This window comes from Papio anubis, chromosome 7 (genome assembly GCF_008728515.1).
Source record: "Papio anubis isolate 15944 chromosome 7, Panubis1.0, whole genome shotgun sequence".
Classification (NCBI taxonomy): domain Eukaryota; kingdom Metazoa; phylum Chordata; class Mammalia; order Primates; family Cercopithecidae; genus Papio; species Papio anubis.
This window is the reverse complement of record NC_044982.1, coordinates 151,343,683-151,365,641: the sequence shown is the minus strand read 5'-3', so window position 1 is coordinate 151,365,641 and position 21,959 is coordinate 151,343,683. Positions and strand designations below refer to the sequence as shown.

General features: G+C 34.3%; 1 long non-coding RNA gene across 1 annotated transcript in view; it reads left to right on the top strand.

The window, feature by feature from the left end:
• The first annotated feature begins 454 nt into the window (after positions 1-454).
• LOC103885738 overlaps positions 455-21,959 on the top strand; it is a 252,481-nt gene continuing 230,976 nt past the window's right edge. Inside the window, exon 1 of the long non-coding RNA XR_004185208.1 lies at positions 455-857. This is a non-coding gene — a long non-coding RNA (uncharacterized LOC103885738). The remainder of the gene's footprint in view (positions 858-21,959) is intronic.

Here is a 21,959-nt window from a genome sequence, read left to right as displayed (position 1 = left end):
TAGGAGACTGTGGTAAGAGGATTGCTTGAGTCCAGGAGTTTGAGGTTATAGTGAGCCGTGATTGCACCACTGCACTCCAGCATGGGTGACAAAATGAAATCCTGTCTCTAAAATATATGTGTGTGTCGGCCGGGCATGGTGGCTCATGCCTGTAATCCCAGCACTTTGGGAGGCTGAGGCAGGTGGATCACCTGAGGTTGGGAGTTTGAGACCAGCCTGACCAACATGATGAAACCCTGTCTCTACTAAAAATACAAAATTAGCCAGGTGTGGTGGTGCATGCCTGTAATCCCAGCTACTCAGGAGGCTGAGGCAGGGGAATCGCTTGAACCCAGGAGGCGGAGATTGCGGTAAGCCGAGATTGTGCCTTGCACTCCAGCCTAGGCAACAAGAGTGAAACTCCATCTCAAAAAATAAAATAAAATAAAATAATAAAATGTGTGTGTGTGTGTGTGTGTGTGTGTGTGTGTGTGTGTGTGTGTATTTAAAAAAAGTAGAAAGAAGTTCCATGATATAGCATCATCTGCAAGCTGGATAATCAGGGAAGCTGGTGGTACAATTCAGTCTAAGTCCAAAGGCCTGAGAACCATGGGAGCCAATGGTGTAACTCTCAGTCCAAAGTCAAAAACCTGAACACCTGATGTTCTGACATCCAGGAGCGATAGAAGAAGGATTTTCCAGTCCCAGAGGAGAAAGTGAATTCACCTTTCCTCTGCTTTTTTATTCTATCTAAGTCCTTAACAGATTGGATGAAATTGGTGAAGGTAGATCTTCCTTACTTAATCTGCTGATTCAAGTGCCAGTCTCTTCTGGAAACACCTCCACAACATATCCAGAGATTTTACTTTAGCAGCTATGTGAGTATCCCTTAAGCAAGTCAAGTTGACACCTAAAATTAACCATCACATTGGTAATCTCATTCATTGACATAACTTCAATTATGATACACATGATGATGACTTCCAAGTCACAAATGTCTCTATTAAACTCTAATATGTATATCCAACTTTTTATCAAATAATTCTCCCTCCATGTTCCATGACAGTTTTTGATTTAGCACTTATAATGTCGATCTCATTGTCCATGCACCCACCTACCTCCTCTTCCCTCATATTTCCTATCTCATTGAATGGCATCATCTGGTCTCTTAAGTCAGAAACTGGGAAACCCCTTTAGATTCCCTCTTCTTCAACATATTTTCAACACCTTTACCCGCTCTTTGTATTTTTATTTTTATAACATTCCTACAGACAGTCCACTTTGCGCAATTTCTCATTTTCTTGGTGCTACCTTATTTCAGACTACTGTCAACAATTCGTCATCCATTCAGTATACATTTGTAATCTCTGCTGTGTTTCAAGCACTGGAAGTACAACATGAAAACAATATGAGAGCCTATTTTGAGGGAACAATTTTAAAGTTACTGGGCCTTTTAGGCATTAAAACATAGTTTAACTCATGATTTATTTTAAAATCATGAGTATTTGGAGATTTTTTTGCTGTGCTTAGTGGGTACTGTGTATATTTTACAGACTGACATGGAAAACCTTTTTGTTTGGGGAGTTTTAAAGTAAATGACTTATATTGAGGAAAGAAGTTATTACTGAAACTTGGATTGTGGCCTAAGGAAATTCCCTTAACCTCTATTCTGGTTTCCTATTTCAAAATGATTGTGTAGGAGGCTAATGGAAGTTATTGGTTGCTACGATCCGAAAACTCTATGGGTGAAAATTTAAAGTACAGATTTCTTATTTAATCATTAAAAAGCTTTAGTTGTGAGTTCTATGTCCTGGTATAATGGATCATGATTATTAATGCATTAAATGTGCATTCAGTGAATTCAAATGTTGCCAATTATTCTCTTACCAATCAAAGAAAAATCAAAGCATGGAATTTAGAGGGGTTGGCTAAAAGTATTTGGACCAGGTTGCATACCAGGACCATGAAGAAATTGAGAACAGAGCCTACATCTTTTATACTATGGTTCAAAGCAAGGGCTGTTGGAATGTGCTGCTTCTCCAAAGTAGGACTTACAAAAAAATGAGGGTCCCAGCATAGGGGAAGCATCCATGTCCTGAAGAAAAAGGAGAAGCTCCTGGCTGGGTTCCAGGGAGACAAGCAGGAAAGAAGCAGAACTGACTATCTGGAATGGATGATTACACCATCTGCTTTTGCAGTCTTACCTTGGGCAGTGTCCAGTACTTGATGTTTTAGGAGGAAAAAAAATCTACCACTTTTTATATTTTTCACTTGGTAAATCATTAAAATCTGGAAACTATCCTCTGTAATACATTTCTTTTGGCTAGGTTTTTCCCTTTGAGTCTTGATTCTTTTGAGTTTTTACACTGATATACAGCTTAAAAATATTAATGAAAATATTTCTTCTGTTAAAAGGCTGGAATGCATGAGTATTGTCAGCTTGCAGGTAATATGGCTATTTTGCAAAAATTCAGTATGCTAGAGGGTGCCTAGACAGTGTGGGAAATTTTGCAGAAAGAGTACAAATACTTCACATGTCCTAATCATCTTGAGATTTACCACTAGGATTTATATTTTTAGTAGTGGTTTGATTTTTGTTAGCTATTTCAGTTATATTCTGGGTCAAAAAACAAACAGAAGAAATTTAGAGGAGGAACAAAAGAAATATATGGAACAACTTTCTTTATAATCCTTAACTCTCAGGGTGAGTACATGGAGATCGCCATCATTAAAACTAAAATATTACAGATTCAGAAAGTTACTACTGGTTATAGCATTTGTTTAGAGTCCCCAAGGGTATGTTTTACTTCTGAGTTGATGGTCTAGGACACGATGTTTTTGAACAACGTTCCCTAATCAGAAATGAAAGGATAGCATTCATTGACAATAACTACGAGGACATTTCCGGTTATCCTCTTCCCTGACTTTGGGGCCATTTTATAGAATCATAGCAGTTTGGGAGTGAAAGGCACTATCATAATAAAATCAAACTTTTTCAGTTTTGAGTCCAATCTTTGGCCTCAGAATCTTCAATTTCATAATTTTTTCATGATCACTAAGTTGTCAGTGGTGCAACTGTGACTAGAACTGGATCCCCACTCCTTGTCCGGAGTTCTTTCCACTTACCTGATTGCCAATATTCTCCTTTCTTTGTTGATAATTTTCTTCAAAATCTTCTTTGAAGAAAATGAACAGAAACAGTTTCAAATGGCTGCTTGCCAACTATTTCCTCATGTGAACTCCATTTTTATTCTTTCACCTACACTAAGTTCTTTTGATAAAGAGAATCCTAGACTATTAGACATGGAAAGGATATTCATGGATTCTAATCTCCTTATTTAACAAATAGAAAACCAAGACCTAGGCAGTCAACTTGCCTGAGGCCACAGATAATGGTAACACTGGAATATAAACTAAGGATTCCTATGAGTTTAGTGATTTTTTTTTTTCAGAGAGCTTCACTACCTGGAAAGAACCATTTCTTTTTCTAAGTCGTGTACATACCAGTTAAACACATTATGACTATTAAACAAAAACCTCAGGACTTCAGATTCTATGAGACATAGAGTATCATGTCTCTTAGAGAACGTGTGAGAAAAGAAAAGAGCAAAAATATAAAGAAACAAAGCGGTAAACAAAATCAATATTTGAAGGGGAGCTTAAAATGAAATCCCAGAGATGATAATGAATGATTCGTGCTTTTAACAATTTATGGGCTAATTAATTAGCAGCTTTCCTGATGTTAAACTTTGGAGTCCAATATTTTTTCCTCTAGAAAATACAAGGATACCAGCTTGTTCTAAGGCTCCAAGCCATTCCCCGTGGACTGTTCTTGGCCTCTGCCTTCACAGACCATAACTTGAAAAAGAAAATTGACAGACAGAAAGAAAAACCCTTAACAGCTGGAGCTTTAATTTACCTACACGAGTAAAAATATTTCAGTGTCTGAGATTTCTCCTGGGTTGCCCTATATGGAAGCAGAACAAGAAGCCAGAGGAAAAATCACACAAAAAAGCTTTTACAAGAAACATTATAAAAAGAGCAAATCCTGAGAATTGTGTTTAATAACAGCAATGATGAATTTCCTGGCAGTCTCTACCAAGCAGTTAAAGACCAACCATCATGTGAAAGAGGCTGGATTAGTTAGAATGGTCTACAGCAGCCTAATAAAGAACGCCAGAAGATTTATTCTCTCATACAGATAATTTTGAGATATGAATGATTCTATATTTAAGAAATGATTCACATTAATTTATACTAAGAGATTCTAGTGTGACTTAAAGCCAGGGTCTGAAAAATTGAAGAATAATGCTTTGAGCCACCAAGTTAGTGCCCCGCAGAATATTTTAAAATTATTTAACACACATCATCTCAGTGTCAACAACTCATCACAGATAAACTATCTAATTAACAGAACCCTTCATAGTATTTGATAACTGAGTCTTGGCTCAGTTTTTATACCAGAAGGGCAATCCTTGATAAGCAGAAATTATAAAAGCAGATTTTTAAAGGCATTAATTCAAAAATAGAATCAAACTGATTTCAAATTAACCCCCTGTTGGTATTTAAACTTATTTAAAACCACTTGGCTTAAAGATAACACTTGGAGAGGCTGCTTTTGACCAGAGTCAGGCTTTGTCTAGACTGTCAGCCTCTGTATTTTGATTTTCTTTGTTGTGTACCAGCCTCCTTAGACCCAGGGTAATTGATATGGGTCTTGTGCTAGGGACAGATGAGTTTATCCTGTCATTGAAGCCCTTCACAAGATGCCTTAATTATTGGAGCTAATTTGAAGATTTGTGCTCTGTGGTCTACTTAGGAAGCTCAATTGTTTTCTTTTTCCAATTCCGTGTTGGCAACACTTCCAATAACAAATCCAATAAAGAATTAGTATTTGGCTCCCTGTGGTCATGGAAAAAGGACAGCAAGAATAAGCAACAATAATAATTCCTTTTTGTATAGTTTTTAAAAATGTGACCAAGTTATTGCTTCAGTTTTGGGACAAAGACTCATGAAAAAGCAGAAGAGGAATCTTAATAATTTCCATAAGGGATTGTAACACGATTCTTTGATCTCTGCTGCTAATTAATATCCATTTTGCAGTGAAATAAAATGCTGTCGTTTCTAATGGAGAGAACTCGGGATAAAGAAAAGGCAAGGCAGTTCCATTAAAAATGATGTTTAGAATACAAAATGGTAAGCAAGATGAAACACAATTAAATAATCATTATTGCAATTAGGTAAATCAAGTTACCAAACTCTCAATATAGAGAACTGGTAGATGTGAACCCTGGTTAGGAATCTACTCTTATATTTCTTTGGTACCATACCATACGTTTCATGCAGGTTTGCTGAATCTTATTCTTCATAATAGCTGGAAAATTAGAGACATCTACATATGAACAGAAGAATGCACTTCTCAGGATCACAGACAATATATACTAGATGCTTCCATTTTGGTGTTATGGATGTGTCAGTGCACAGATGGTTGATTCATAAGTATCAGTTGTAATTACCTTTGGGTGGCAAAACTACAAATAATTTTTTATGTGTGTGTTTAGCTCTATTTTCTAAAATGAGTATGCATCACTTTTATAATGATAAAATAGTTAATATTTGTAAAGTGCCTGCTTTGTGATATTCTTTCAGATGTGTACATTCTGACTTTCAACATTCAGTTGGGGAAAATTAGGGTAGATAATATAAATAAAGCTTCAGCTATTTCATTCTTTCTATGACACTGGTTTCTGGGGTTGATTATTATTTAGATATTTACTTTATGTCTAAAAACTGTTCTTCAGACACAGAGCAGATAGACATGGAGCATTTCTTGGGACCTTGTGTCTGATACACATAAATTCAAACAGTTTTAAAACTCTTCCACATCTTCCTCTTACCTACTACTGTTTGCTAATAAGTAGACTGAGAAAAAGGAAACCATAGCACTGCAGTTTTTCAATTTTACATTAACACAGTAAAACTTTAAAAGGGGACAGAAGGATATAGATTGTGTTTATGGAGGGATTTTCTTGATGCCCAACTTGTGAATTGGCCCTTCTTGGCAAATGGACTTTGATGTCACTATTGCCAGCTTCACAGAATGACTTCTCAAGTAATTATCTAGGGGAGAGACTTCAGTTCTGCAGATTAACTTCTTGCGGTTAAGATCATGTCTTCTGACGAGGAATAACTTACCTTAATGAATATTTGAGAAAATTCTGGGATCTCATTTGGAAACCTAATATCAAGAACTATTTATTTATTTTTTTAGTCACTATGCAGTGACTCTGTGCCAAGGTCACTGCATAGTGATTATTCATGTATTTGCAAGTCAGTATTTATCAATCCCTTAGTTTTTTTCTTCTCTAGGTCTAATTTTCTTATTTACTGTAGAAAATATCTGTCTTCTATTTCTCCCTGTGAGTCTTCTTTGGTCCTATGCGGAGGCCATCAATGTGGTACTATATAATGAAATTCTCAAATTTTTAATTTGAGAACTGAGACAATAATTCTTATCAGTTATGATTCAAAATCACATGTGGAAACCCATTCCTGGAGATACTGATTTTGTAGGTCTAGAGTAAGACCCAAGCTTTCCCTTATACTTTTTCAACAGTGTTTTTTGAAGAAGAAAAATTTTAAAATTTTAACAAAGTATGATGTATCAATTTTTTATAGTCTGTAAATTTTAGTACTATTTAGTAAATTTTGCTTGATCTAAGGTGACTAAAAGATTCTCTTATATTTTCTTCTAGAAGTGTTATAGTTTTAGCAAAATTTAAATTTGAGTCTATAATCCATTTCAAGTTAATTTTTGTATGTAAAAAGTAAGGGTCCAGGGTTGTAGTCTTTCTGTGTGTGTGTGTGTGTGTGTGTGTGTGTGTGTGAATATTTAATTCCCAGTTATTCCAACACATTGGAATGTAACTTGTCACACTGGATTGCCTTGGCACTTTTACCAAATATCATTGATCATATATGTTTGGCTCTATTTCTGAACTTCAGTTCCATTAATCTATTTTTTTACGCTAACATTTTCGTGATTATAGTTTTATAGTCAGTCTTACAATCAGGTAATGTAAGTTCTCCAACGTTTTTCTTTGTTTTCAAAATTGTTTTGAACATTCCAGGCCCTTTGTATTTCCATATATATTTTAGAATTGATTTGTCAATTTCTGAAAAAAGCCTGTTGAGTTTTGAATGTGATCGCACTGACTCGATAGATTAGTTTGGTGGGGAACTGACATCTTAACAATATTTATTCTTTTGATACATGAGCATGGAACATAAGTATTTCTTTAAAGCGTCTCTAATTTCTTTTAATGCTGTCTTGTAGTTTTCAGTGTAAAGGTCTTACACATATTTTGTTAAATTTATGACTATTTCATATTTTAATGCAACTTTTAATTGAATTATTTTCTTTATTTTTCTATATCCCACAGTTACTTATTTCATACATTTATTGAACTATTATTGCGGTATAATAAACTGTACATATGTAATATATATTTTGATAGGTTTTTATTTATTTATACAACCATCATCACAGTCAAGGCAAAGAATATTTACATCAAAATTCAAAATTTCCTCATACCTTTTGCAGTTGATCATTTTCTCCACATCTAGCTCCAAGTACCTGTTAACCTACCTTCCATTACTATATATTAGTTTATATGCTCTAGAATTTTATGGAGACTGTATAATCCAATATTATCCTTATTTCTGGCTTTTTTCACAAAACAGAACGATTTAAAATTTATCCATGTTGTTGAGTTATGAATAATTCATTTAATTTTATCCCTGAGTAATATTTTATTGCATGGATACACCAGGATTTTTGCTCCTTTCACCCATTGATACACATTGGGTTGTTTCTCATTTATCACTATTACAAATAAAGCTGTTATGAACATTTGTGTACAAGTGTTTGTGTGGAAATATACTTTTGTTTCTCTTGAGTAAATACCTGTAAATGGAATGGCTGTGTTTTATGGCATGTGAATGTTTAACTTTTTAAGAAATTGCCTACTATATTTTTGTGATTTTAATTTCTGATTGTTCAATTCTAGTATAGAGAAATACAACTGATTTTTGCATATTGCTTTGTATCTTGTGACTTTGCTAAATTTGCTTACTAACTCCATAGCTTCTCTGTAGATTCATTAGGGCTTTCAATAAAAGTAGCCATACTATCTGCAAATGTAGACAGCTTTACTTTTCAATTTGTATGCCTTTTATTATTTTTTTTCTTGCTTTATTGCTCTGGGTAGGATCTCTACTGCGATATTGCATTAAAGTAGTAGAGGTAGACATTCTTGTAATTTCTTTTTCTGTTTTTTGTATCATTGAATTGGAAAGAACCCTTTTCTACCTTTGGGAAGAGATTGTGTAGAATTGGTTGTATTTCCTTCTTACATGTTTGGTAGAATTTATTAGTAAAGCCACTTGGGCCTGAGATTTTCTTTATAGGAAATTTTTAAACTAGAAATTTAATTTCTTTAACAGATACAGGAATATTCAGCTTATCTAATTCTACTTGAGTGGGTTTTGGTAGATCATATCATTCAAATAAATTTTCCATTTTATCTTGGTTATCAAATTTATTGGCATCCAGTTGTTCATTAAAATACTTTATTAGTCTTTTGATGCCTATGGAACCTGTAGTGATGCTTGCTCTCTTACTTATGACATTGGTAATTTGTGTTTTCTCTTTTTTACCTTATCAGTCTGGTTAGAGAGCTAGGAGTTTTAGGGTTCTTTTAGAATAAGCAGCTTTTGATATCGTCTGTTGTTTTCTGTTCCTTGATTTTCTCTTGTGATTTTCTTGCTTTTCCTCTCGAGTTTTATATCTGCTATAAATTTTATTATATTATTTTTTCTTACTACAGTTTAGTTTGCTCATTTTTCTAATTTCTTAAGGTAGAAGCCTAGATGACTGATTTTCTTCCTTCCTTTTTTACCTAATATGCATTTTTAATGCCATACATTTTTCTCTAAGCACTACTTTATCTGCATTTCACAATTTTTTTGTTGCATTTCCATTTTTGTGCAGCTAAAAATATTTTCTCATTTACTTTGTGATTTTGTTCTGTGACCTAGGAGTTACTTAGTTAATGTGTTATTTAACTTCAGATATTCAATGATTTTCCAAGTATCATTAAAAAAATTGATTTCTAATTAAAATCAGTGCGGTTGAAGAACACACTTTGTATGTTTTCGATCTTTAAAATTTTACTGTGTCTTGTTTTATGGCACAAAATGGTCTATCTTCCTAAGTATTTCATGTGCACCTGAAAAGAATATGTATTTTGCTACTGGTTGGTAGAGTATCTATAAATATATACTTGATAAGTATATAAGTAATAAATATCTATAAATATATACTTGATCAAATTGATGAGTAATGTTGTTCAAGTCTTCTATGGCCATACTGATAGTTTCTCAAATTTGTTTATCAGTTATTGAGTGGGATATTGAAATCTCTAACTATAATTATGGATTTGCCTATTTTTGCTTTTAGTTTTATCAGGTTTTGGTCATACACTTTGAATCTCTGTTATTAAGTTCAGTGATAAATATTAAGTACATGTATAGCATTGATAATAGTTCATGATAAATTGACCCCACAATCATTATAAATTGACCCTCACTATCCCTGGTAGTATTCATTGTTCTGAAGTTTACTTTGTCTAATATAAGTATTGCCACTTCTTTCTTTTGATTAATATTTTCATGGTGTATCTTTTCTGTATCCTTTAACTTTTAATATATCTCCATCTTTATATGTCTAGTGAGTTTCTTTTAGACTATGTGGCTCCAAAGAATTTGGCATTGTTTATTTTTTCAAGTATCTTAATGATACATGCCTTTTATTTGGGATATTTACAAATAATACATATTTTGTGGCCATTTTAAATTGAATTTACTTTTCTATCTTTACAAACTCACTAAGACATAATTGAAACACAAACTGTATATATTTAATGTATACAATCTGATCAGTTTTTACTTATATACACAGTGATGAAATCATTACCACAGTCATAATACTGACCATTTCCATCACTGAATGATAGTATTGTATGAGTATAAATCATTGGATAATTATTGATATGTAAATCTATCATCTTGCTATTTGGACTTTATTTGTTCTTTGTTTCTTTTTTCTCTTTTACTTTTTCTTATCAGATTACTTTAAAAAAATAATTCTGTTTTATCCCCATGATTAGCATGTTAGTTATACTTCATTTTATTTTCATATGATTGTTGTAGGGTTTACGTTATGTACTTTTAGTTTATCATAGCCTATCTTAAAATAATATTATATCATTTTACATATGATGTAAGACATTTGCAATCTTGTATTTCTATTTTGCGCCTCTCAGTCTTTGTGCTATTTTTATAATAAATTCCACTTCCACATTTACAAGCCCCATAATCTATGATTATTACTTTTGGTTTAAAGAGATAAAAGATGAAAAAATGTCTTTCATATTTTGTCACATACTTATCTTGCCTATAATCTTCATTTCTTTGAGTAGATGCATATTTCCATCTAGTTTTATTTTTCTTCTGCCTAAAGGACTTCCTTTAATCTTTACTGTAGTTCCTGTCTGCTGGTGATGAATTCTCTCAGCTTTTCTAAATCTGAGTAAGTCTTTATTTCATCCTCATTTAAAAATATATATATAGTTTATGGGTATAATATTCTAGGTTGGCAGTGATATATATTTTTGTACTTTAAAGGCTTTTTTTATTTTCTTGTGGCTTGCATTGTTTCTTAAGAAAAGCATGCTGCATTCTTTTTTCAGTTATGTTTTGTGAATATGACTTCTCTGTCTGCTTTTAAGATGTCCCCCCTAGTTTACATTAATTTTATTATCACATCCCTTTGCATAGATTTTTAAAAAAATTTCTTCTGCTTGAGTTTTCTTGAGTTTCTTAGATTTTTGTCCTATTAGCGTTTATGAAATTGAAATCTTTTCATTGTTACTTTAAATATTTTTTCTGCCCCATCCCTGCCTTCCCCACCACCTTTCTGAGACTTCAATTTTTCTCATTAGACTTGTTAATATTTTCCCACAACCCACTGATGTTCTATTGATTTTTATTTTACCACTTTTCTCTGTGTGTTTCATTTTGTATAGTTTATATTGCTTTGTTTTCAAGTCCACTAATCTTTTTTCTGTAAGGCTTATTCTTTTCTGTAAGGCTCTTAATACCATTTGGTATAATTTTTATTTTGTATATTTTATTTTTCACCATTAGAATTTTTTTTCCTTTTTTGTCTTCCATTCTCTCCCAACATCTTCATACTTTCCTTTGCCTTCTTTAACATATAAAGTATATTCATTTTGGCTATTTTAATATTATTTTGAACTAATTCTATTATATGTATAATTTTTAATATGTTTCTAATAATTGATGTTTCTCATAGGTTATATTTTTCTGTTTCTTTGAATGCTTGGTAATTTTTGATTAGATGCTAGCACATATGAATTTTATGTTGTAGTTTTCTAGATTTGGCAGGGGAGGTAGTTCTTTAAATATTTGAGATCTTGGTTCTCGGATACAATTAAATTACTGGGACTCAATTTTATCCTTTAGGATTTCTTATCAAGCTTTGGTAGCAAGGGTTCAGATATTCTTTAGTCTAGGCTAATTTGCTGTCTTTATAAAGGCAACACCCCATGCCTATGTATTAGGAGGTCTTTCTACACTGATTGGTGAGAATAGAACCTATTATGGGCTAATGTGGCCTTCCAGGATTGATCTTTCTCTTCTCCGATGGTTCCTTTTCTGGCCTCACACTCATCTGCAGATCAGTATTCAGCCAAGAACTCAAGGGGGAATATTTCTGTAGCTACCCAGCTTTCTCCATTCTTTCTCTTAGTAAGCAACCTCCTCTCCTCTCGGGTACTTTGCTTTTAAAATTTTGGGCACGTTGGCCTCTCAAAACTCTGAATTGTGTAAACTCAGCAAGACTACAGTCTTTGTTTTGAATTCCTTCCCTGTGCTATGGCCTGGAAATTCTCTTCAATTAGTGAGCTCAAGAACTTATAGACTTCAAATCATTTGTTTCCATTGTCTCAGGGATTACTGACCAGTCCTTCCTATTGTCTGACGTCCACTCCATATAATTTATTTTGTCTGGTTTTCTAATTGTCTAAAAAAGTAGAGTAAATCCAATTACCTATCACTTTATCATGACAGGACATAATATACTTTAAGTGCCTAATAAATAAATAAGGACATAACACAACATTTAAGGGCAGGAATACAACCAAAGAATAAGGAGTTTATATTCATTGGCCACCCAGGCAATACTTCCTTTTCCTCTGCATCTGTTTCTCATCTCTGCATCTGTTTGTCAATGTCTATGGAATGGCTTACTCTGTTCCTCCAGTCTGCATAGTTAAGTGTGCCTACTCCACATCTACCATATTTGCATATTATTGTTGCAATCACTTACAGGAACTCCTTTTTGGAAGTATCCATTTGCAAAGTTCGAGACTATCAGACAATACATTATTTTAATGACATTATTTTAATTATTTTCAATAATATGCTTATTGCTATTAAATTTTGATGAAGGCTAGGCACAATGGCTCATGCCTGCAATCTTATCACATTGGGAGGCCGAGGTGGAGAACTGATTAAGCCCCAGAGTTTGAGACCAGCCTGGGCAACAAAGTGAGACCTCTCTATTTGAAAATGTTTTTTAGATTAGCCAAAGGTGGTGGCATGCACCTGTACTCCCAACTACTTGGGAGGTTGAGAAGGGAGGATCACTTGAGCCCAGGAGTTCGAGCTTGCAGTAAGCTATGATTGCACCACTGTGCTCCAGCCTGGGTGACAGAGGAAGACTTTGTCTTAAAAAATAAAATAAAATAAATAAAATAAAATAATCTTGATGAAATTAATCCTTAGTAGCTAAGAATACCAGCTTGATTTTAGTATTTACTATGCAATATACTTAATATAAAAATGAATATAAAAATATTTTCCACATTGTTATTTTATTCTTGCATAGTAGAAAGCATCACTCACTTTTTAAAACAATTTTTATAGTTGTGTTGGCTTACTCATAATATTTTTGTTTGTTCTTGAGTGATTTAAAATAATTTAGAATTCTAAACAGAAATATTATTATGAGTAGGCCAATATAACTATGAAAACTGTTTTTAAAAGTGATACTTTCTGCTACAAATAATTTAAAATTTATTTTAAATTATTTAAAAATTATTTTTAAATGCCTCTACAAATTATTTAAAAATGTCCTGGCATTGTATATTACTTTACTTTCATCTACACTCAGTTATATGTTTTATTCCATTGTTCACTTATATTATCTGGCATTCTTAAGGCTATTCTGGAAGCCATAATTCTTCTCAATTTTGTCTCAACTAAATTGTTTGTTGTTGTCAATAATTTTTACATTTGAGCAGTTGTAAATTACTATATCATTTGACACCTACTACTGACATTTTCCACTATAAAACTAGATGATATTCCTTAATTTTTAACAAATTAAGAACCGATTTGGAAGAAAAATTGGAAGTTTATAATTTTACATCTTTTAAAGACTGTAGTATGATATAGAAGAATTATCGCATCACTGGTTAAAAAGTCAGTGTAAACTTGCATCATTAGGATTTTTGAATGAAAGTGAGAGCTCATAAGTGGAGTTGAACAGTGAGAACACATGGACACGGTGGGTGGGGAGGGATGGCATTAGGAGAAATACCTAATGTAGATGACGGGTTGATGGGTGCAGCAAACCACCATGGCACGTGTATACTTATGCAACAAACCTGCACATTCTGCACGTGTACCCTGGAACTTAAAGTATAATAAAAAAAGTAAAAATAAAGGGAGTGAGAGATGCCAAGCTTACAGTAATTGTTCAAAATATTGGTTAAACAAATAAATGAATAAGTATTCATTTAAAATATGCAATGTAGGTTATCCCCACTTATAAAATAACCATGAATCTCATTGAATTTGGAGGAAATAGATCATTTGCAAATATTCTTCAATAAAATATTTAATTATATTTACTATTATACATCCTAGTTGTCTTTCCTAACTTTCCTTAGTTTGTAAAGTGAAGCTTGCTGCTGTTTGATTTAAAAAATAATTTGCAGTTGTCCTCTGAAAACACATATCATTTATTTTATAATCAAGAGATTATTTGAGTTTTAGACTTTTGAATTTTATTTTTGCTATATGCATGTATTTCTTTCTAGGATATAAAACATAATTCTTATCAAGAGGACCTTATCAAAATTTTAAACTTTTGCTCTGTCAAAGACTCTATTAAGAAGATGAAAACACAAGCTACAGATTGAGAAAAGATATTTTCAAACTACATATTTGCAAAAAACTTGTATTAGAATCTAGAAATAACTCTCCAAACCCAGCTGTAACAAAGCAAATGATCCAATTAGAAAATGGGCAAAAACATGAATACACATTTCACTGAAGAGGATATATACAAATGGCAAAGAAGTACATGAAAAGATGCTCAACATTATTAGCTGTTAGGAAAGGGCAAATTAAAACAATAAGATATCACACACCCCTAACAGAATGGCTAAAATAAAAAATAGTGATAACACCAAACACTGGTGATTGTGCAGAGAAACTGGATTACTGTTCATCGCTGTGGAAATGGAAAATGGCACAGCTAGTCTGGTAAAGAGTGGCAATTTCTTACAAAGCTGAACATGTGCTTACCATATGATCCAGCAAACGCATTTATTCCAAAGACACAAAAATGTATTTCCACACAAAAACCTGTACGTGAATATTCAGTGTAGGTTTAACTTATCCCGAAACTGCAAGTAACCCAAATGTCCTTCAGTGAATGAATGTTTAAACACACTGTGGTACATCCTTTCCATGGGACACTACTATTGATACAGGCAATAGCTTAGATATGGAACTCAAGGGATTTCTACTGAGTGAGGAAAGCCACTCTCAAAAGGTTATATGCTGTACGATTTCATTTACATAACATTCTTTAAATGACAGAATTATAGAAATGAAGAACAGATAAATGAGTTTAAGGGGATAGAGGAGTCTGGAGGGAAGTTGTTGTGGCTACAAAAACTAGTATCAAGAATTCTCATGATGGAACTGTTTTGTATCTTGACTGTTGCAGTGGTCATGCGAACCTACATGTGTGATAAAATTGCCTGGAGTTACATATGTACAGAAAGACAATTGAGTGCACATAATGCTAGTGAGATTTGAATAATATCAGTGGGCTGTATTTATGTCAGTTTCCTAGTTGTGATACTAGGAAACACAATAGTTACACAAGATGTTGCTGTTGGAGAAAACTGAGTAAACAGGTATATAGGTTCTCTCGATATTATTTCTTGCAACTGCATGTGAATCTATGATTGTCTCAAAATAAAAATTTAGAAGATGATTACTTACTGCAAGTGTGAATTCACCGCTAAAGTCTGTACTCATCATTTCCACAGACACTAATCTGAAGAGTGATATTAAGTGACTGATTGGCTCAGGTCTGAAAGAGTTGGAGACTCTCCTAAAAAGAGTGATTTACTGTGAATCCTGAAGGGGATACCAAGATCAGGGACTGGAGTGTCTGGTCCAATTGGAAGACATGGTCAAATGCTAGCTTTCATGTCATAGGTTCAGGGTGGGCAGAAGGCCACTGACAGAAACTTGGGTGTAGACTGGGTTTTCTGGAAGCAAACTGTGAATGGAATTTGGGGTGTTTATTGGAGATTGACATTTATGAAAGAAAGGTAAAGAACTGAGCGTAACAGAACTCTGGAGAAAATATTCCTGCTTCGAGTCATCCTGAACTGTCTTCAATGGCCTTGCTCGGTTATGCAATGGGCATGACCGCAGGTAAAGTATGTCTCTTTAGCTGAGGTGGATCCCAAAAAAGAGGACAGCTAAAGGCAGTCTCCTAACTGGATTCCCTACAGTTGTGCAGCAAGTCCTGCCTGAAAGGAAGATTGCAGCGGTTCATCTCTATGTTGGCATACATAGACCCAGGACAGTGACTGAGTTAGTATTGGACTCAAGCAAATCATTTAAAAAATGGAGTTTGGAGAAAGAGGCTAGGGACAGGTATGCAGGTCTCCTTAACAACACACTTGGATGTAACTGTTAATAGGACTGCTGCTGGGAGACAATGGCGTCTCACTGCAAGTTGATGGGGATATGCCATGAATGTAGGATATGATTTGGTCTGTTAGAAACTGCCCTTTAAAATTTATTTATATTCCATTTTAGATAATGTTTTTAATCACTGGATTAATGCCAGCTGGAATGATGCAAAGGTTTTTATTATTAGAATGGATGTTTTGGCTTTGCAGAAGTTTCAACTTGTTCACTTTCTGATCTAAGGGGCAGACTGCTACCTATCCGTCAGTTGCAGAAAATGTTGACTAAGTCTCACCAGCTGAACTGATTTCACCCTCCATTTGAGCAACTTGATATTTTACAGATATGGAAAACTGCTCTTTATTTTCCACTTAGACTCTCCCAATACATTTATAAGGAGATGGTTACAACTGGCATGTACCACAGGAAGGCTCTTCAAAGGGAACATGTTAACACATCCTTATTCCTGCTGAGTGGAACTTGAAAAAAGCTATTGTTAACATTTCTTATGGAGTTCCTCAACGCCTCTTATAAATGAGCCATATTTAGTTTTAAACAAATTTCCTGAAGTAAACATTATATTTCCCTGATTTTCATCTCTCTTGGAAAGCTTCCAAAAACTTGGAAGTGAATTAGTGTGCAATTTGCATCCAAGTCTTAGCCAAGGGGATGTGGTTTATTATAATACATGGTCCTCCTAATTATTGAACAGCCCAAGAAAACTCGGTCCAGTGTGCATCTGCTGTTGCTTGACCACATTGCCAAACACAATTTGGCAAGCACAGAAATGTACATTGAGCAGACCTACAGTCTAATTTGCATTAGAGTTTGTGGTAATTAGATGAAAGCTATAACTGAATGAGCTTGTCCTCTCTTTTTAGATCACTTCATTTCTAAAAAATAAACAAGAAGCAAACCTCCCAAAGAATTTCCCTTTTTATGTGTCCTTGAGGTTTCTCAATGTGATTTAATCATTGCCCAACTGTTAGTTCTGCTTATATGTGAAGAGAAAACTTGTTTCCCATATATTTCATGTGGACTTTCTTTTATAATTCTTGATATCTGTGGGTTGATTGTGCATGTCTCAACACATAGTTGATGTCATTGTTCAAAAGACTGAATATGAATACTTCTGATTAGATGTCTGCAGTCTTTGGGAATTTGCATCCAAGAGTAAAAAAATAGGTCCGTCCTCAATTTTTCTTTTTTCTTTTTTAACTTTTATTTTAAGTTCAAGGATACATGCGCAGGTTTGTTATATAGGTAAACTTGTGTCATGGAAGGTTTTGGGGAAGATTATTTCATCACCCAGGTATTAAGCCTAGTATTTCTTAGTTTTTTTTTCCTGATCTTTTCCCTCCTCTTACCCTCCACCCTCCAATAGGCCCCTGTGTGTGTTATTCCCCTCTATGTGTCCATGTGTTCTCATCATTTAGCTCTCACTTATAAGTGAAAACATGGTTTTCTGTTCCTGTGTTACTTTGCTAAGGATAATGGCCTCCAGCTCCATCCATGTCCTTGCAAAGGACATGAACTTGTTCTTTTTTATGGCTGTATACTATTCTATAGTATATATATACATACCACATTTTCTTTATCCAGTCTATCATTGATAGGCATTTAGCTTGTTTCCATGTATTTGCTGTTGTGACTAGTGCTTCAGTGAAACATATACATGCATGTGTCTTTATAATAGAATGATTTATAGTCCTCCAGATATATGCCCAGAAATGGGGTTGCTGGGTTGAATGGTATTTCTGTTTTTAAGTCTTTGAGGACTGTCTTCCACAATAGCTGAAATAATTCATATTCCTACCAATAATGTATAAGCATTCCTTTTTCTCCACAACCTTGCCAGCATCTGTTATTTTTTGACTTTTTAATAGTAGGCATTTTGACTGTTGTGAGATGGTATCTCATTGTGGTTTTGATTTGCATTTCTCTAATGATCAGTGATGTTGAGCTTTTTTTTCATATGATTGTTGACTGCATGTATGACAGAGTCTTGCTCTGTCACCCAGGTTGACATGCAGTGGTGTGATCACAGCTCACTGCCACCTTCACCTCCTGGACTAAAGTGATCCTTCCACCTCAGCCTCCCAAGTAGCTGGGACCACAGGCATGCACCACCATGTCCGGCTAATTAGAAAAAAATTTTTTTAGAGACGGCGTCTCACTATGTTGCCCAGTCTGTCCTGGAATTCCTGGGCTCAAGGAGTCTTCCTGCCTTGGTCTCCCATAGTGCTGGGAATACAAACCTGAGCCACCACACCCAGCCCATCCTCTGATTGATTTAAAGGATAATAAGAAACCACAGAAAGAGCCATAAATAAATCACAAAGATCCCACTGAATAATCCACCTTAATAAACCGCTAAATTTTTCTGAGTCTTGATTTTCTTATCTATAAAATGGGGAAATTGATGCCTCCTTTATCTACCTCACATAGTTGATGTAAGAGCCAACTGGAAAAAACAGGATTTAAAACTGTTTTGCGGAAAACATATAGATGGCAAAGTTGTTTTAAAATGATAAGATTATTAGGTACATATCAATACATTCACAGAGAGTCTAGTGAATAATTTTGTGGTATACTGCACAAACTACCCTCAGACACCACCAGGGAATCTGATGCTCCAGCCATGGTAGGCGCTTTGGGAGTTGAGGGTGATCATGGTCCAGGGACTATTGAACTACAGTGTCCAATATGATAGCCACTAGCCACATGTAGCTGTGGGACCACTTGAAATGTAGCTCGTCCAAGATGAGACATGCTGTGTTAAATATACAGCAAATTTCAGACTTAGTGTAAAAGAGAATGCAAAATATCTCATTAAGATTTTTATAATGATTGTTTTCAGTATATTGAGTTAAATACAATATATCACAAATTTTATTGTCTCTGTTTCTTTTCATTTTTTGAATGTGGCCACTATGAAATTACATATGTGGCTCACATTTTATTTCTATTGGACAGTACCACTTGAAAGCGTGGAGCTATGGGATTGCTAATTATATTTAGGGCTGAAGCCAGAGTTAGTAACTAAGCAGAACATTGACACATAGAGTGGGTACAAAGCAACAGGGTACTGACTAGGGACACCAAGCCAGAGCTAGTGGTTTTTGAAGGGTGGGTAGGAAATTGAGCTTAGAGATATTTTCTGGAACATGTATTAGAACTGTGGTTATAGAAAGCCCTTGGCTTTGTTTGTGGGTAGAAAGGGAGCTGTTAAGGGCGCCAGCCAGTTCAGACATACCAGTATTATTCTTCAAAAACAATTATGTTTAATAAAACCACAATAGTCTAGAGCCCTCTGGGAATGCATAATTTTTCTGTGTTTGGGTATTCTGGTTATTTTAGTGTTTATCCTTTAAATATCAAAACTAAGATGATATTTGAAGCATTTCATATGGCAATTTTTTTAAATATTAGAAACTTGTTTTACCTTCTTATACAGAATAAGAATATACTCAACAAAATTTTTGTGGCATCCTATTTACGCAAGGTAATCACTGTGGAGGTAAATTATAGTTTTCCATAATATATTAATGATCCACGTAATATTGTGTGGTTTGATTTGTGAGTGGCTGCTTGCTCCAATGCTAAATGGCCCCAGGTGGGAGTATAATCAGAGTTTCGTCTGTTTTTACATCTCTCCACATTTCCTCTTCCTATCAGACCACCAACCAGCACATTGTAGTACTCTCAGTGTGCCCACAAATAACAAATAACTAATTAATTTGTTGCATCTAATCTGCTGTGGGACTGGAAATTGTAAAAACAGATTCTTTTGGACTAGAGAAAAATCAAGTATAAATATGTTCTGAGAGTTCAGCCCCTATGCATAAGTTATGATGATGAATTTTGTGACATTTTGTTTAATCACAGCCATTTTTTTGTTGCTGTTTCAATGTTATGAGCTATGATCTACTTGTGCTTGCCAGAGAACTAAAGTTTCAAATATCTGAGACTTCAGTGTGATAAATGTCCCTGTGACCGAGTCAGAAATGACGAACCTGCTCTAGCTTGCCAAATAATAAAAATGCATCACTTTGGTTTAGGAAGGGACATGAGGCTTGTTTTTTTTTTTTCTTTTAGCTCATTGAGATCCAACAGTAAACTATCTCTTTTAGAGTGCCAAACTCTTGTATCAGTTTAAAACTCAGGTGTCTTCTGTTATTTCACATGCCATTTCTCAACATGGCATTGTGTGCAAAGTAATTGAGAGGGAGATGGGGAAAGAAATAATGGCAAAAGAGCTCTGCCAAGTGCTCAGTAATGTCACATTATAAACTTATTTAGACAATAGCTTCTGTTAAGCATAGTCATGTGAACTAGTTGAAAGACCCCAATTAATTAGGTATTGGTAAATTTAAAAGTAGAATGTGAGATTTCTGGTGAGGTTCGTGCACATCAATTTTTATATATATCATTATGGTTTTATCATTTATGTTTTTATCATTAATGTTATGTTTAGTGAGCATAAAGGTATTTTATCTAAACTTTATAATTACCAAAAAATACAAGTTTCACTAATCCATATAAATGGAAATGTGTGCAAAGAATGTATCAATGGTCTACTTTCTCTCTATTTGTAAAACTTGAAATTGTTGGAGCTGCACATGCCACAAATTTGCAATCTCTAATTGTTGGATCTGAAAGGGCAGCCAGTTTGTTGCCTCTTTGAGATGTCTATTATAGCTCAACTACACAAGGCTATTATCCATGTGAGGTAACAGTATAGACATAATCCCAAGAGGATGTGCCACTGGGGTTAAGGGCATGAGAGACTGGAGCTAATCTTGGTGTGGCCACGTAATAGCTATATGATTCATCTCTTCTGTTCTACACCCCTTCCTACTTATCTGCAGCATAGAGATGGTAATAATACCTACTTCCTGGCACCTCATTAGAGTCACTATTTATTGTCATTGTGTTTAGGCTCTTAGAGGGCTTCTAAACAAAGTTGAGGAAATGAATATATATATTTCTCTATAGTTTTTGCTTCTGTCACAGAGCAGCATATTTGTAATATTTACTATTAAGTTTTGGAGTGATTCAACCAATAATGGGGTGACCAACTTTACAGAAAGACATACCATGGCATGTGAGGAAAGGCAGTGACAACATACGTAATAAGAAACTCACAAAGAGGTGATATGATAACATTTTACACCAAGAAACAGGTTATGATATGGCCAATATGGAAAACCACATATTCATCTGCCAACAAATACACATGTAGGTAGAAGAATATGATGTATGTAGAAACGATCCAACACTTTTTAGCCAGGCATGGTGGCGTGCGCCTGTAGTTCCAGCTACTGGGGAGGCTGAGGCAGAATTGCTTGAACTAGGGAAGCAGAGGTTGCAGTGAGCTGAGATCGCACCACTGCACTCCAGCCTGGGCAACATAGAAAGAAAGAAAGAAAGAAAAGAAAGAATACAGTCCGGCATTTTTTTTAAAGGAATATCATTTGATTTGATGAGGAAAGATGATCAGAAACTTTTTTCCTCCATTCTTCATCTTTCCCTAATGTTATCATCAACACTAAATAAACAGGGGTTCCAAACTGAAAAGGAAAATTTTCACGACAAATCCAGTGGAACAGTTATTGAATTTTAAAAAGTATATTATTGGGATTATTTCGTAATTAAAACTTATTGGGATTATTTCTTAATTAAAACTTATGGTTGTTGGCATTATTAGTTTAATATGTGCTGTATGGCTTCTACCCGTTTTTTTTTGTTGTTGTTGTTGTTTGTTTAATCTTTATAGTTTCTCTTTTATTTTTAATTTTTTTATTATTATTATTATTACTTTTGAGACA